General features: G+C 46.6%; 1 protein-coding gene across 3 annotated transcripts in view; it reads right to left on the bottom strand.

The window, feature by feature from the left end:
• The window catches only part of CHID1 (chitinase domain containing 1), a 1,865,353-nt gene that overhangs the window by 1,622,662 nt on the left and 224,012 nt on the right, over positions 1 to 18,679 (bottom strand). The gene's annotated exons all lie outside the window — the stretch shown is intronic.

The following is an 18,679-nucleotide window of genomic DNA, read 5'->3' as shown; positions in this document are numbered from 1 at the left end:
CTATCCATAACTTCTTCCCAACCCTCTATCCGGTAATCCTAAAATCCCTTTACCTATCCAACCATCGAGACCCTAACCCTCCTTCCCCGCTCTGGTTGAGGAGGCCTGTGTTAAGCTCTGTCTTGCAGGCACTGAAACCATTGAGGGGGTGGTTGGTACTGCGTCGCTCCTGCGCCTAGGACCTGAGCATCTCTGACACCCAGCTTATTTGTGGATCAAAACTTGCATGTAGTTTCTCTCAAACAGGAACGCGTAATCAATGCTTTGGAAACGATTACACAATGTCAAATGTGTCTATGGAAACAGAATTGCTTTGTAGGGGTTTCCGATATACTGTTTGGAAACCTCGCAAGTATGCTTGTTGTACAAAGTGTCATGAGAGTTAAGCACATAAGCAAGTAGTAAGGGAGTCCATGTAGAAGAAGATTTTCGGCGTCACTCCCGCTTTCATGACCCCTACAAAGCAATTCTGTTACCATACACACGTTTGACATTGGATAATCATTGCTAAAGCATTGATTACGTGTTCCTGTTTGTATTCTATTCTTTACAGTTAAGGTCTGCATGTTGCAATGTGGCAACTTCAGTCAACCTCAACAGTTCTTAGATTGACCTACGGGGGACAGTATTGTATGTCACCGCCCACATCATAAGCAAAGTGATATTGATTGGATACTTCACTCTAGACTAAATTGTTCAGTATGTGAAGGCATCATAAAGTAAGACCCAGATTAAAATTTCCAATCAAAAATGTTATTGTGGAATAACAAGGTAACACAGGAAGCTAACCAGAGCTCGTGCGGGAACAAAGGAGAGGGACAGGTTGAAAGGCACGGACAAGAGAGTGTGGATCAGAGAACCAACAAAGGGGCATTAAGACGCACCAAGGAGCTATAACGTCTGCTACTTATAGTAGCACGTTGCGGCCATAGTGTGGTTCATTGCCATGGCTCCATGAAGCCTCCAGTGTTGTGTTTCCCCATGTGATCCTTTATTGACACAGTATAACGCCGTGACTTCAGTATGCCCTACTGACGCTCCAGGAAGTGCCAGTGCCAGAGGCACTCGTGATGTCCGCTGTAGCACCCAGAGTCCCCAGGTCCAAGGAAATGCCTGACGACAACACTGTGGGTATAGCCGCCAGCCTAAGTGAGCTAAGTGAGGGAGGCGATGGTGTATGACACTCTACCCCTCCCCTCCCCATAGGACAGTTAGCCAGTAGGAGTCCAGGGAATCTGCAGATGGAAACAACGTACCAATCGCGGTGCATGTACCTGTGAAGCAGGTTCCCAAGTGTGATCTGATGCTGCATACCCTTCCCAGTCAACCAGGTAGTATAACCTGCCCCTGCGGAAACGTCAATCACAGATGGAATGTACCTCATATTACGTGACACCTGCCACATCCAATGTGGCCGGTCAGGTAGGAAGCCTCCATTAGGGATCTGGCACAAAGGGTTTTAACAAGGAAACGTGGAAGTCACGATGCACATGCCAAGTTGCAGGCAGTTGGAGCCTGTACACCACGGGAGAGATCCTGCATAAAATGGAGGAATAAAAAGGACTCAGAAACCTGGGTGCCAGTTTATAGGTAGGTTCTGTAAAGTGAGGTTTTTGGATGATAACCAAGCCTGGACACCACTTTGAAAAGTTGGTTTTGGGTTACGATGCTTATCTGCTTGTTATTTCTGTCTTTTCTTTTTAGTCCTGCAGTATGGACATCGTCAGCTAATGTACTTGTTGGATGTGACGTACCATGTCATCTGCACAGGGAAGAGGACTATCGGAAAAGGTGTCCATGGGTCGAATCTTGGGATGTTGTCCATACGTGACAAAGAAAGGTGAATGTTGAATCGGGAAGTGCTAGAAATGATTGCATAGGCTACTTCAGCCATGTCCAGACAGGAGCAGCACTGCCATAACAGCAAAGGTACTGCTCACAGGTCTGATTGGTCCTTTCCGTCAGGCCATTAGTTTGGGGGATTTTATCCCGAACTAAGTCCAAAATGTATCTTAAAATGTTTGCATAACTGGGCCCAGAATCTAGCAATAAACTGGAAACCACAATCTGAAATTATCTTGTTGGGTAAACCATGCAATCGATAAATCACATGGAGGAATACTTCAGCCATCTGAATGGCTGGAGGTAGACCCATCATGGGTCTAAAATGGGCCATTTTAGAAAAGCAATCGGCCACAACCGTTACATAGGTTTTGTTGTTGGATTTCGGAAGCGCTAAAATCCATTGCAATGGTATGCCAATGTTTGAGTGGTGCTTCAATGGGTTGGAGGAGACCTACAGCTTTCAGTCTCAATGTTTGTCTGAGCACATACCGGGCATGAAGCCACATAAGAAGCCACTTGGTTGGGCAATTCCAACCACCAGAAGTAACGGGAAACCAACATAGGGTTGGCTTTGATGCTCCTATGCCCAGATAGGTGTGCATCATGTAGGCCCTGGAGAGTCACTTAGCGCTGTTCAGGGATTGGCAGATACAACCTATTAGAAAAGAATATTAATCCATCCTTCATAGTGGACTTCCAGAGGCCTAGAAAGAAGAGTTATCATTGGGTCAGTAGACGTAGTCCTACGTATCTGGTCCAGATACGATTGTACTGCTCCTACAAAGTGTTTGGCTGGAAGCAAAGTTGTAGGGTATCTGTCAGGTATGGTTTCAGGGATTAGTGATCTGGACAGAGTATCTGCTCGTACATTGGAAGAGTCAGCAATGTGTGTAATGAGAAAGTCATATTTGGCAAAGAAAAAGGTCTACCGGGCTTGACGACTATTCCGACAAGATTGTAGATGCTGCAAGTTGCGGTGGTCAGTCCCGAACCATCACCGGATATTGTGCTCCATTTATATTATTATGTTGCCTTCGCTCAAATGCTCCTTTTATAGCCAATAGTTTCTTCTCAATCACACCGTGGTTAACTTCACTATGTGTTAATTTGCAGGAATAGTAGGAACCTGGATGTTCCACTGACGTTTCTGGATCGGTTTGTAGTAAAACTGCCCTTGTAGCTCTGTCAAAGGCAGTGGCTTCAATGATGAAAGGAACAGTGTCATCAAGATGACAGAGAATGGGTGCCATCATAAAGGCTTTTTTCAGGGTCTGAAAAGCATCTTCGGCAGGTTGATCCCACTGGAAGGGCTGATTGGCTTGCAATAATTGGGTAATATTTAGTGATATCTGAGTGAAGATGGCAATGAAATTGAGGTAATAGTTAGCAAAGCCCAGAAAGGTTTGCGTGGCTTTCCGATTGTGTGGGCTATATGTGTGAGGGGGTCAGTAATGCGAAGTGGACAACTGCTTATAATTTTCTCATGTTCAGATATTTTATTAACGTAAAGGTTTGCAAATAAAGCCTGAGCGTGCCCTACTCTATCAGGGCACTCCCTAGCCAGTCTAAAGGCTAGGGGAATAACTCCTAACATAGGCAAACTGGCCCTCACTTTGAACAACAACACATTCAAAGAATAATAATAAAGCAACATAAAATATTAACCCCTTAAGTGCGCAGGACAAGGTATCACATCCTCCACACTACGTTCACAGTGCAGAGGACGAGATACCTCGTCCTCTACATTGCTTAGCCCTCAGGGGGTTTTGGGAGTGGATCGCCCTCCCTGCTGAAGCGGTGATGTCCCTGACCCCCAAGTTGTGAAGGCGAAGACCTCCCCTTCTGTGCATGGGCATCAGGATGTAGGCGTGATGACGTTGGCGCAATTTTCCGTTCACCAAAAGTTCATTACAGACTTTACTCTCCCGGGCTTGAGCCTGCCTTTTCCTTTCACCTTGGGGATCCCTTGCCCAAGTCTTAATTCTCTTGTTTCAACTTCTTGTTCCTTCGACTAGTACTATCGAAGACTTTCGAAACTGCAATGATTTGACCATTCTCTCAATTTCAAAAGGTTTGTAACACTCTCATCACGTTTTCTTTGGTCACTTAGCCCTGTCACACAAAACTTCAGCTTCCTAGGTTTGCAGATACTTTTCCTGTATTTGCTTTGCTTAGTGGGGGCTCTCAAATTGCTTCCCATATCTTGTGTTCCCTATTGCATGGAATGTTACCTTTATGCAGAAATGCAGCGTCGTTGGAAGGGCCGATGTTTCCTCGCAAACCCCTGTTAATCTGTATCCTTTCTCTTCTCACCATAATAGTTCTGTTTCATTAAAGCATTCTGCAGTTCTACATCAGAGGACAGCGTGAGGTGCTGTGCATAGATAGGAGCACTACCTGAAGCGGTCCTGTAATACCCTTTTCACCTGTGAGCCCCGTGAAGTATCCAGTAGCAGCGAATTCCAAGCAGCTACTCTCTGTTTTAGCCGCACTGCTACACGCATGCTGGAAGCTAAAATGGCTGTCGCTGTTAGATGTTTACATGTTGCCTAGCAATGCTTCCAACCTATTCATCATTCCCGATTGGCCTCTGCATCCAATTTACCCATTCCGGAATCACCAGAAGGCAATAGCCGGCCTGGATCACTGAAGGGCTGGTTCTAAAGGTCAATCGTCTATCTGTGGCTTTACTCTTCGACGCCACATCCCACGAGGAGGGCTGGAGCCCATCCCTGCCTACATTGCCCTTGCACCAAGACATCGGAGATGCCGTCTACATCAGAGGACAGGGTAAGGTGCTATGCATAGATGGGAGCAGTACCTGAAGCTGTCCTGAAATACCCTTTTCACCTGTGAGCCCCGTGAAGTATCCAGTAGCAGCGAATTCCAAGCAGCTACTCTCTTTGTTATAGCCGCGCAGCTACATGCATGCTGGCCGCGCCGTTAGATGTTTACACATTGCCTAGCAATGCTTCGACCCCACTCATCATTCCTGATTGGCCTCTGCATTCAATTTACCTGTTCCGGAATCACTGGAAGGCGATAGCCGGCCTCGGTCACTGAAGGCCTGGTTCTAAAGGCCAATCGTCTTTCTGTGACTGTCCGTGGAAAGCCGTGCCGTGGCCTCCCCCCTTACGTCCTTTATCAAGACCCTTACCTATTGCCAGACTTGCCTTGCATCGTGCCACTGTCATCAATCCCCTGTGGAGGCGAGAGCCTAGCAAGGCGTACACACATAAAAAGGAGCAGCCAACGCTAAATGTGGACGGATTGACTTTTTACACCAAGGAGATTAAGGTACCATGCATAACGGACTTTGATCTGATCTAAGCTAAGTGCGTCGTAGCCACCTACCTACATGCCCACATTTGGTCCTATACTCCCTTTATGCTAGTGAGATTAGACCGACCAATGCCTATACGTGCTATAACTACTAAGCGGGCAATCGCTTTTATGCATAATTAGCATGACTTCTTTTAAGCCATTGACAAGTACTACTAGGCACCATCAAGTATCACAAACCACTGTTATGCCTAGCCTGCCTGAACTAATGTGTTTCATATAATCAGCGCACTCCTCTAACAGCGCGAAAGGCGCTGTGGTTATCCACGAGTATTTGGCCTGACACCCATATGCTCGCTGGCACCAGTTACAGTCGGATCCATATATACTTACCCACACTTGCCTACTCACGCAGTGCACAACTGTAGGCCCTTTATAAGATTAATGGCATACCTAGAGTAAGCCAAAAACACGATTTCTTGCGTGACCCATGTTAAAGATACTGATAACTGCAATGTTCAGCCTATTAGAAGACTTATAGCCATTACCGATTGTTGCCATCACCAAGCCAATCTTGCCAGTAGCCAGATGTCTATACTATGGTGCCAAAATGTATTGTGAAATTTTCATTACTGTTTATAATTGTTTCATGTATTGCACGTTGCAGATTATATGCATTATTACATTCTTAGTCTCTCCTGAATTAGGTCTCCAGCAGCTTTCAGCACCTTGTTTAAGACAAAACCTGTTACCTTCTGCTTAGAGCAATTGTTAATTGCCTACAATCGGCACCCATAGATATCCTGCCTATAACGTACTGTGTATACTAATGTCTCAGGACACACAACGTTGCTCGTACTTCGGTCATGGAACGCTATTCTCCTAACGTTCACTAATCCATCTCCCCCATACTATGTACGCTGCCAGCTGCCCCACTGCTTGTCTTTGGCTTATGTCAGATGTTGCCCTCCTACATGCCATAGTGGTGGTCGATTCTCAGACAATGCCCAAATATTCTACAATAACCATGGGGTCATCCACGCTACTGGGGGTCAAACCCTCTAAATTTCTGCCACCTTGAAGTATAGCCTAACCTACACAAATATCAAACCGACTACATTTCTTCCAGAACTAATACAAAGCTTCAGTTGCCATAACACTAATTTAGCTAAGCCCACTGACTCAGCAGATACCTCAACCGCCAGCAAGTGGATTAACCTATTAACCTATATGCTATGAAACCCACACCTAACCTTGTCCTATTGAAGTTAGATATGTAAGGCTAGCCGACCTAATCAACACTGGAGAACTAGATTTCCTAGCTATATCCGAGACATGGCTCCACTCCGCAGCAGGACTATCACTCCTACCGGCCATACCTGACTCATACACTATCTTAAGAGCAGATAGAGCAACAGCAAAAGGAGGCGGCATTGCCTTCATCGTCAAGCCGAGCCTAGCGCTCAGAGTAGTCACCTCTCCTAGTGTTAAGTCTTGTGAGCTACTCACAGTTAAACTATCCACGACTAAGTCAAGTACTTTAACTATCCACTTAATTTACAGACCTCCCAGTCCCATTAGATCCTTTGAGGAAGACATTGCTACCTTACTTTCAAATAATACCAAACCCACCTCGCAAATATTACTGTTAGGAGATTTCAACCTGGGCTGTAATGACCCTGACGACCACTCGGCTAAGGCACCATCTGATTCTCTAACTGAATTAGGCCTACTGCAAAGATTTAACCATCCTACGCCAAGAAAGGCATAACACTAGAATGGGTAGTAGACTTCACCTGCAAGACCTTAATCACATCCATTGATCCCCAGACATGGACCTACCATTATCTAGTATCCTTCACTACTCTTGCCAAGCGAGTAGTCAGCAAGCCCATTTCGATTGCTCCGCCTCTCCTCACCAGGAACAAAAAGAACATTACTTCTGATAAGCTCCTGCCTCTTTTGCTCCCCACCATGAACTCTGCCTCTAATTCACTGGTAGCAGGCCGAATTAAAGACCTATACAACTATACTATTACTCATGCACTAGACTCCATCGCCCCAAACTGCGGAAAAGCAGACCCAAGGCCCACCTAAAGTCATGGTTTATCCCAGAGTTAAAAGTTGTGCGGGCTGAGAAAAGAAAACTGGAAGTCCTGTGGAAAAACTTGCCATCCTAAGAAAACAAAGCCAACTTGAAAGCAATGTCTACCAAATACGAAGCAGAAATATTATGAACTAAACGTGAAACGTCTAATGACAGCATTCACAAAGCCAGTTCCAGTACAAAGGAACTCTTTGTGATCCTGAGGGAAATGGAATCCCTGATCCCACCTGATGATTCCTGTTTAAAGGATGGTGCACGACCATCCAAAATGCTCTGTCAAATAAAATCGTCACTCTCCAAAGTAAAATTGCTGCCAAAAGGGTGAGCCTCTCCAAATCAGATACCCACCAGAGACCTCAAAAAGACTCACCTAAGCCGCCCCAGGAATTTTAATTCTCGCAAGTTACTACCCTAGAGGTTGAAAAGATCATCGCATCGCTTAAACCTTCAAGATGCCAGGGTGATATTTGCCCTGCCCAAATAATCAAAGAAGCTACCAGAGACCTGGCTCCATTTATCACTAAACTAATAAATACATAATTTCGCACCTGCAATGTACCTACAAACCTAAAGGAGGCGTGGGTTCTGCTGCTGCTAAAGAAATCTTCACTGGACCCATCTATTCCAACCAACTATAGACCTATCACGACGGTCCCGTTCCTACTTAAAATAATAGATGAAGCTGCATATCTCCTGATTCAGCGATATCTAGAGACTAATAATCTCCTAGGACTAAGACAATCTGGTTTCAGGCCACTTCATGGCACAAAAACTGCCTTAATAGATTTGAAAATGCAAATTGACCAACTCAAAGATAACAGGCAATGCGCCCTACTACCCGTTCTAGACTCATCAGCTGCTTTCGATTTGGTGGATCACAAAATCCTTTGCGAACACCTGTCCTCTTCTCCCAAGAAGTTTCAGACTGGATCCAATCCTTTCTCAGCAACAGATCAATGAGAGTCTTTTCTCCATCGGCCGCGGCTGATCAGTCCCCCATTACATGTGGAGTAACGCAGGGATCCTGTGTCTCACCGACCATGGATAATATATTTACCAAGCCCCTGTTTGACAACCTGGATCATCTGGGTGTCATCTATACTAACTATGCAGATGACACCCAGATACTCATACCTCTCTCAGGCAATTACGACACCGATCTCTCCCTAGTCAATAAAATGTATATATTCATTCAGGCATGGATGGCAGCCCACAGCCTATGCCTGAATGACGATAAGACAGAGATCCAGATTCTAGGAGTACTGAATAACCTCAATAAACTTGACGTTCAATACTCATCGTTCAACATTGATGGCATGTCATTAGAGTTGCTAAGGAGACCAAAACGTTAGGCTTCTACTTGGACTCTACATTGAACATGTTCAAACAAGTTAATGTGACGACCTCCGCAACATCCTACACTTGTAAGCTGATTCACGCTTGCAAACCAAACCTATCTACCAAGAGTTGTTTCACACCATCGAGAGCCTTAATCCTTTAAAAACGTGATTATTGTAACGCCCTCATGCAGGAGCTAGCAGACACATCACAAACAAACTCCAAACATTAAAAAATAACATGTTTAGAACAGCACTCGGCATCCCTAGGTGAGAACATATCTCTGAGGCAAGAAGACAGCGCAAATGGCTCTCTATCAAGGATAGGATTCAATTTAAAATTGTCTCCATCACCCACATATGTCTAAACAATGCTGCTCCGCAGTATTTAAGGGAAAAAAAATCATCAAAAAAACCTCATTGCGACCGACAAGGACTGCTAACTCCTGCTGTATCGTAGCTCTCAGATTTAACTTGAAAAGGGCTGGCGGCAGTAGCTTCTCAGCTCAGGCCGCCCAAATCTGGAATGCCCTCCCCCGTGCATCTGCGAACCGATCAGACCTTCCAAAGCTTCAGGATAAACACAAAAAATTGGTTAGACACGAATGACACCTAACCATACCTGACCTTATAATACCTTGATGCCATACCTGTCTTGACCTATTGCAATGCACTTGCTTTCCAGTCTGCACAATATGATGCCATACCTCCTGCCTTGACTCTGCAACATAACTGTTTCCTCCTGTATTATATGCTGCCGTTTTGTTATATATGACTTGCTACTTATTTATATATGTAACTTTATTGAACCTCAATACCATTTATGTATGTAACTGTAACCCTAAAACCTTGTGCAATGTGCCCAGAAACCCAAGAGTCCGGTGCGCTTTATAAATTAATAAACAAACAAACTAACCTTTCTTTAACGCTGCTCCCCCACTTACTTCCAACACAAGCCAGCCTTCAGATCAATTACCGGTCGTGTACTTTGTGGGGCCAGTGTGGCTTTCTTCAGTGACAGCTTCCTGCTTGCTTCCAAGGCCGTCGCCCACAGCCTTCTTTTTCCTCCCTGAACTTGATTTGTGCTTGGGAGGGAGCCGGCTGTACTGGAGCACCGCAAGCACCTGCTTCTCAGGCACATACGCCGTTCCGTTCGAGTCACTCACAGCTGTCTTCAAACACTGGACTCGGGCCAGGGTTTCTGCTGCTCGCAGCTTTTCTCACACAATCTGCTGGCCTTCCCACTTGACATCACTTTGCTCCTTTGACTTTGTTGGAACTGCTTCTCTCGGCAATCCCAGTGTCGCTCTCCAGACTTTCTCGCGCTGCAATGCACTTTAACGATTTTTGCTCCCACTTGGACAGCTGCCCACAGCAGCCTTTTGGCATCTTTGGGATTCTCTCAAACTCCACACAGTTCGTATTCAAACCAACCGATTCTTAAGGGGTGAATCAATTTGAGGTCAGGGTCTCTCCACCAGCCCCATAGATACCTGGGCTCTTGTAGCTCACCCAGGGAGCAAGCACTGGCTCAAACACTCCCAGTAGACTGCAGCTGGTGTTTTGGTTCTCTGGAGGCACGGCTCCCTCCCTACACTGCAGCCTCCCTTGTACTCAACGGCCCAGAGTCTTGGCAGTCAGTGCTTCTCCAGGGTTCTCCCAGTTGCTGCATTCTACTCCTGGCCCTTCCAGCATCCCCACCTTGCTCAGAGTGTGTCTGTGTGCTGCCGCTTTTATACTTTCTGGGAAAGTTAAGTGGAGTCAGGGGTGAGTAGTTGCACAGCTCTGCCTGACTCTGCCTGACCTTATTAAAGTGACAACATGGAGAATCTTCATAGCTCCAACTTGCCTCTTCTTCGTCTCAATCCTTTGGCAGCCAAGTGGGGAAATGGAATTCAGGGATTTGTAGTGTTCCCTAGTGATTGTGGGTAAATTAGGTAAACCACAGTGCGGAAAGGGGTAATACTTGTGTTGCTGTAAAGCTGTCAGGATTCCATCCTCTCGTGGGTCTGTCCCCCTTGATACTACATCACCTGTTCCCAAAATGCACACTACCAACTATGTGGTTTCACGCTCCGACACAGGTAAAATCCCAATAACAAGAAAAGCTCTGCGATTTTTTGGTTCACATCTTTTTCCACAGTATAAGAAAGCGCAGTTCCTTTCTCACTATATGTTACCATGGAAATTGGAGAAGCGTGTGCTCCCATGGAAACTAGGGAAGCAATACCGTCGGATCCGTCACCTGACTCACACAAGGGGAAAAGTCACATGATTGGGTTTGAAAATAAAGCACACCCTCTGCAGAGCGGCGCTTCTGAATGAAGTTGCTGGTTTCGTTCCGAGATTTCTTGTTCCTGTTTCATGCTCCATTGTACACGACCAATTTCTGCTTTTGGACTATGGATTTGCTTGAGCCCTTGTCTGTACCTCGCTTCCTCAATATTCTGACCCTTGTCTGCCATACGGACTGTCTCTGGATTTCCCTGTGTCCTGTTATGCCAGACTGCTGCCGACCTTGGCTTGTTTACACTGACTGCCTGCTTTCCAATGTTACGTACTAGTCACTGTCCGCACAACGACAACCTTGCCTGCTTCTACGACCTGAGACTCCTACGTTCTTCAAGACAGCGCCTACTTTTCTTCAACCCTTTCTCAAAATTTTTGGGGGATTTTGGATCCTCTGCACCAACTGCAAAAAAACACTGGGGATTGTTCTGCATGGACTAGAGACACTGCTGCACCTTTATTAGGCATCCTTGTGCCGTCGGGGTAGAATTATTTTCACGGATTACTTTCTGCTCCACTTCAAGGATTGTTTGTTTCCACTTTGAGGAATTTTCTCTCACTTCAAGGATTTCTTGCACCTTTCTTCCTTCCAGATTATTCTACCAATCTTCACTCCCGGACTCTACATCTGTGCAACTAAGGGACTACAACCTGGTAAGGGTGATTCTGTCTGTGCTATATTGTTCTCTGATCTAGGCCCCTTTGCTGATTCTTGTACTGTGTTGCAGGTGTAATCATTAACCGAAAACACTGACACAGCGCACTGTACTGTCTACGGCCTGATATGTTGGTCTGCTCTTACTCAGAGGTTAGCCACGTTTTCATATTCCAGTAATACCTTGCTTATGTTTACTGTGATAGTGCTAACCGTGTCTTCTTTGCAGCCGGTGGGTCGAGGTTGAATTCCCTGCCTTTCCATCAATTGACACATTGGCTTGTCGCATTCAAACAACCAAGGGGTACATTGGTAGGAAGAACTCGTCTACGAGTTCTGCGGTCTTCTTCCACGTTGACAGAAGGATCTCACATTGCTGTTAGAGACCCATTGAGCGGATAGATCACTTACAGTTACCCCGTCAAGAGCCTGTCCCAGTTCTGATGTCTGCTCAGTTCCCTCTTGCCTCCCCAACCCCCCCGAGCGTTTCACTGGGATCCCAAGACGTTCAGGACATTCATCAACCAATGCCGGCTCCACTTTTTGTGTCGTCCAGCATCTTATCGGATTCCACCACCAAAGCGGCGTTTGTGTTGTCATATTTGGGTGGTCTTGCAGCTACATGGGCTAATCCATTATTGGAAGAGGGCAGTTACATGCTGTATAACTGATGCCCTGATCACAGCCATGGGTCGTGTGACACTCGCGACAGACCTGGAACGCCTCGTTCTGCAGCAAGGAGACACCTCTCCTGACGTATCTAGCTTGATTCAATCAGCTGGTAGCTCAGACAGGTTGGCCGGAAGAGAAAAAGGCAGCAATTTTTTTATAAGGGCCTGTCAGATTCACTAAAGGATGTTCTGGCCACCATTCCAGTAGTACCCACTGCTTTTGGTGAGTTGCTGGATTTGGTGCTACAGATTGATGCCTGAAAGGCAGAAAGAAAAGGCGATAGAAGACTTCTCCCTCCTGTTACCATGCACTCTGATCCCACAGGCAGTGGAGATAGCGAGCCAGTGCATATAGGGGCCATACTTGGCCCATTGACCACCGCAGAACATGAGAGAAGGAGAAAAGGAAACCTATGCCTTTATTGTGGATCTTCTGAGCATTTCTTAAGGTCTTGCCCCATATGTCCTGTCAAACGTTCGGGAAATGTCAAGGCTCGATAGTAGACAGAGTCTGCCTGTCGAGTACACCCACCTCTGAATCCTCCGCTTGTTTTCCCTTTACTCTTCCCGTGGTATTTTCGTTCTTCCCTGGCACACGATGGGAAGCCTCTGCAGTTATTGATTCAGGGGCCATTGGCAACTATGTGGACACGCAGTATGCAAGGCAGATGGGCGTCCCTGTGGTGCCCAAGCCATGTCCAGAACTCGTGCTTTCAGGAATGGTTACAGAAAAGACAATTGATCTACTGATGTCCACTGAGGATGGCCATTCTGAGACCATCACTTTCGACCTGATAGCCGCTCCACAGTACAAGATCATATTGGGTCTTCCTTGGCTCTCCTTAAATAATACAGTCATTGATTGGGCCGGTCATGACATCTGTTTCTCTTCTGGCCACTGCCAGACCCATTGCATGGGTACAGACGTTGAAAGATCACTTAGACCCGGTATTCCTTTGCTGGACACTGTAAAAGTAGTTGGAGCTGTAACAACAGTCTCTCTCCCAAAGGAACATGAACAGTTCGCTGATGTGTTCAATAAGGCCTATGCAGAACAGCTACCCCACACAGGCCGTATGATTGCCCGATAGGCCTTATTCCCGGGGCCAAGATCCCTGTTGGGCGTGTGTATTCCCTTATTCAAAAGGAAAACATTGTTCTCAAGGAATTCATCGATAAGGCTTTAAGCATGGGGTTCATAAGAAAATCCAGGTCCCCTGCTGCTAGTCCTTTGTTCTTCCTTCCTAAAAAAAGAAGGGGACCTGAGGCCCTGTATTGATTATAGGGCTCTTAATGCGGTAACCATTTGCAATCAATATCCTTTCTCTCTGATATCAGTACTGCTTGATCAGTTGGGCATGTCTGTTATTTTCACCAAGCTGGTTCTGCGTGGGGCCTACAATCTTGCTAGGGTGCGTGAAGGTGACGAGTGGAAAAACCACTTTCAAGACTCGGTATGGCCTTTTCGAGTACTGCGTTATGCCTTTCGGGCTCTGTAATTCCCTGGCCACATTTCAGTTTTACATGAAAGACGTGTTCTGGGACATGATCGATCAGTACGCAGTAATATAGCTGGATGATATACTGGTCTACTATACGCCCCTTGAAGAACATGTACAGCATGTGTCATCGGTTTTGCAGTGTTTTAGGGAGAATCACCTCTTCACCAAACTTGAGAAATGCATGTTCCATGTCTCAGAAGTCGAGTTCCTCAGCTATGATCTAAAAGATGAGGGAGTGCAAATAAATCACAGCAAGGTGAAAGCAATCCTGGAATGGCCTATTCCTACCACAGTCAAGGCATTACAGTCTTGCTTAGGCTTTGCCAATTTTTACAGGCGTTTCATTTGTTCCTTCTCATCAGTGGTCGCTCCCTTGACTGCCCTGACCAGCATCAAGGTTCCCTTCACCTGGTCCTCTGAGGCCCCGTACTCATTCGATGCCCTCAAAGCTGCTTTTACCACTGCTCCGGTGCTACAGCATCCCGATCCAGTCATACCGTTCTGTGTGGAAGCAGATGTGTCTGGGGTTGCCATTGGTGCTATTTTGCCTCAGAAATGCCCTGAGACGTGTGTACTGCAATCAGTTACATTTGTTTCATGAAAACGTACAACATGCAAGAGGAATTCTACAATCACAGAGCGTGAATTGCTGGCGGTCCATGACGCCCTAATGGAATGGAGGCATCATCTTATGGGATCTGCACATCAGGTCCGGGTCTATACTGATCATCAGAATTTGCTGGCATTAAAGTCTGTCAAGTGCCTTACAACTAGACACACTTGTTGGCATGAGTTCATCGCTATGTTTAACTTTGTTATTACGTTCCGCCCTGGGCATCTGCATTCTTAGGCTGATGCCTTATCTCATATGCATGGCACAACATTGTCTCAGACATCTGGCGACACTCTTGTACTCCCTAATCTGGTGGTCTGTGGCTGCACTCTGTAGTCATCCGTCAAGTTCTCCATCCAGCAATGGGCCTCAAAAGAGCCACCTGAAATGGCGAAGTACAACATGGACATCGTCCACTCCTTGCCATACGTGCAAGGCCGTGTCTACGTCCCAGACAATGATACTCAAAGCACAGCCATGCGTTGGTGCCATGATTCCAAGCTGGCTGCTTACCTCGGTCGGCGGAAAACACTTGATCTCTTACGTCGCTGGTGTTGGTGGCCATTGATGCAGAGACGTGGCAGCATACATTGCATTCTGCACAGTATCTGTGCAGTGTAAATCTTCTTCTGCCAAGCCTATGGGACTACTACAACCCTTACCCTGTTCCGCAACGTACGTGGAGCATGCTATCCATGGACTTCATTGTCGACCTAACCTCGGTTCAGGGGTTCACCACGGTGTGGTTGGTTGTAGATTATTTTTCTAAAATGGCCTCGTTTGTGCCATGCCAAGGTCTCCCTACAGCTACTGTTCTCGCTGATCTTTTTCTGAAAAAATTATTCCTTTTTTGGCCTACCTGACGTGATCGCATCTGACACGGGTTCACATCACAGTTCTGGAGGGCTCTGACATCTTTCTTCGGCATAGACGAACGGTACTCCAGCGCATACCACCCGCATACTGATGGTCAGACAGAGAGACAATGCAACTCTGGAGCAGTTCCTACGTTGTCTCATTTTACAACACCAAGGAACCTGGCTATCGGTGCTAGTGGCTGCTGCACACCTCTACTGGGTTCATCACTTTTTTTGTTATGTACGGTCAGCATCCCTGAGTCTTTCCTCTGAATCCAACTATACATGTGAATAGCCCGGCGGCATGTGATTGTGTTCGTGATTTAAGCGCTGCATCACAACGTTAGGCAACACCTATTGGATGCACAAGAGTGTTCCAAGTCATTTGCTGATGCTCGCTGTTCCCCTGCCCCGGTCTACCACACTGGCATGAGTGTGTGGCTTTCCACAAAAAAACTCAGTATGCCGAGTCGAAAGGCCCTGCTACCTCGATTTTTGGGACCATACGTTATCACTAAAGTGATCAGCTCACTGGCGGTGCACTTGGCTTTACCTCCGTCCTGGAAAACTCATCTGGTGTTCCACGTATCTTTAGTCAAACCATGCCACCCGGATACCCGGTTGCCATCTCGGCCACCACCAGTTACGGTGCAGGGCACGGCGGAGTTCCAAGTGCATGCTATTCTGGATACCAAGCTCCATCGGGGTGTGTGCCACTACATGGTGGACTGGAAGGGATACGGGCCTGAGGATCGGACGTGGGAGACTGAACAGAATGTCAATGCTCCTCGACTGGTTGCTCGTTTTCCGGCTTCTAGGGGTTTGGGGGCCCTTTGGGGAAGGATGCTGTCAGGATTCCATCCTCTCGTGGGTCTATCCCCCTTGATACTGCATCACCTGTTCCCAAAATACACACTACCAACAATGTGGTTTCACGCTCCGACACAGGTAAACTCCAAATAATAAGAAAAGCTTGGCGATTTTTCGGTACACGTCTTTTTCCACGGTATAAGAAAGCGCAGTTCCTTTCTCGATATATATGTTAACATGGAAATTGGAGAAGCGTGTGCTTCCATGGAAACTAGGGAAGTATTACCATCGGATCCGTCACCTGACTCACGCAAGGGGAAGAGTCACGTGATTGGGTTTGAAAATTAAGCGCACCCTCTGCAATCCTCGTCTCTACCTCGCTGCTGCAATATTCTGACCCTTGCCTGCCATGTGGACTGTCTCTGGATTTCCCTGTGTCCTGTTACACCCGACTGCTGCTGAATCTTGGCTTGTTTACACGGACTGCCTGCTTCCCAACGTTATGTACTAGGCACCGCCCGCACAACAACAACCTTGCCTGCTTCTATGACCTGAGACTCTACGTTCTTCAAGACAACGCCTACTTTTCTTCAACCCTTTCACAAACATTTTGGGGGATTTTGGATCCTCTGCACCAACTGCAAAAACACTGTGGATTGTTCTGCATGGACTAGAGACACTGCTGCACCTTCATTAGGCGTCCTTGTGCCGTTGGGGTAGAACTATTTTCACAGATTACGCTCTGCTCCACTTCAAGGATTGTTAGTTTCCACTTCGGGGAATTCTCTCTCACTTCAAGGATTTCTTGCACCTTTCTTCCTTCCGTATTTTTCTACTAGTCTTCATTCCCGGAATCCACATCTGTGCTACTAAGGGACTACAACCCGGTAAGGGTGATTCTGTCTGTGCTATATTGTTCTCTGATTTAGGCCCTTTTGCTGATTCTTGTACTGTGTTGCAGGTGTAATCATTAGCCGAAAACACTGACACAGCGTACTGTACTGTCTATGGCCTGGTATATTGGTCTGCTCCGACTCAGAGGTTTTCATATTCCAGTAATACTTTGCTTATGTTTACTGTGATGGTGCTAACCGTGTCTCCTTCTTTGCAGCCAATGGGTCGAGGTTGAATTCCCCGTATTTCCATCAATTGACACCTTGGCTTGTCGCATTCAAACAACCAAGGGGTACATTGGTAGGAAGAACTCGTCGTTTACGAGTTCTACTGTGTTCCGCTGTCTTCTTCCACATTGACAGAAGGATCTCACATTGCTGTTAGAGACCCAGTGAGGGGATAGATCCTTACAAAAACACGGGATAGCCTGTTTAATTCCATTTTCCTGGTTCTCCAATGCCTCCATTTATCTTGAGAATTGGGGAGGGGGCAACGGGACAGGATTCACAACAGCCTATCAAGGTGGAGGAAATGTCAGGTACGGCGTGTTGGAAAAGGGGGATACCATGTCTCGTCTTCGGGCTCCTCCTTTCCAATCCCTGAGGACTCTACTGTGAGAAACCAGAAGGTGTCTCACCTGCTAGTCCCCAGGGATCTGTCATCGAAGTGGCCAGGACATGGCCATCGCTTTTCGATGCAGTTCCTGGGGGTGGACCAGTGTGGGAGGATCACCTGGGTGATTGGTCTTCGGGGAGTGGGAATGAGACACCGGTTGGTGAGACGCAGTATCTCTCCGCCTGAAACATCTTTACCCTACTCTACCCTACCCTACCAGATAGGATGGGAGGGAACTTTACCCCGCCTTTCCCTTCAGAAAAACTTCCACACAGACAGCCCGCTCTGGGAGTAAACAGACTCACACCCGAGCAGTGTACTGGACATGTCCCGCTACTATGGTCAGGGGAAGTCAGGCAATTACTGACAATCTCTCACACCTGACTTCCATTAAACTTCCCCACACGAGAGCATACACTGAGCAAGGCAAATCACACAAAGGAACAGCAGTTTCGAGTTGGCAGCTTTACGAGGTTAGAAAGAGGACAAACCAAGAAGGGTTCGCTAGGAGGAAAATACCTTTGCACTTTTTCGGCAAGAAACTGCTACTTTCAAGAAACCTTTGAGTCAGAAAGCGTAAGCCAGGAAACCAGAATAAAGAATCCTGCATTGTGTGTCAGAGATACCGGAAGCCCTCCCGTGTAACCAACCAAGGCGGGGAGAAGCAGCAGCCGCCACTTCCAGAACAAAGAAGCACCAATGAGATCAACACAGCCAGTGAGTTGGGGCGACTGATAAAAGACCGGTCTATGTTGAAGTCAAGGTTGCAATAGGCACTTGCACGATTTCAAGGTCACTGGGCCTAGTAAGATCGTTGTTTTGTTCTCCCCTGTTCTCTTCCCTTGCCTTGTCGCGCTCAAACACTTGTGTACGAGCGCGATACAAATAAAATATCATATCATAATGAGCACTGGAACAAACATTGTTAAACGCGTGTAATGAAAGCTAAACAACTGATGAATGTTTGAACATGAGAAGGAAAGATAAGATACCGTTGACAGAGTGGTCCGGCACTGTGAATGTGCTCAAACAAAGGTCTCTGTAAGGTATCCCGCTAAGAAGGGGTAGAAACGAAAGTAGAAGATTGATCAGTGAATCGAAGTGGTCCTGCAACGGTGTAAGCAAAACCCTTTGCACATTCGAAAGTCTTCGATTTTGATATCAAGAGGAAACCGTAAAAAGTGAGACTACATGGTCCAAGC

The sequence above is a fragment of the Ambystoma mexicanum genome, chromosome 11 (genome assembly GCF_040938575.1).
Source record: "Ambystoma mexicanum isolate Mex_15411 chromosome 11, UKY_AmexF1_1, whole genome shotgun sequence".
Taxonomy (NCBI): Eukaryota; Metazoa; Chordata; class Amphibia; order Caudata; family Ambystomatidae; genus Ambystoma; species Ambystoma mexicanum.
This window is presented reverse-complemented; position numbering and strand designations above follow the sequence as displayed.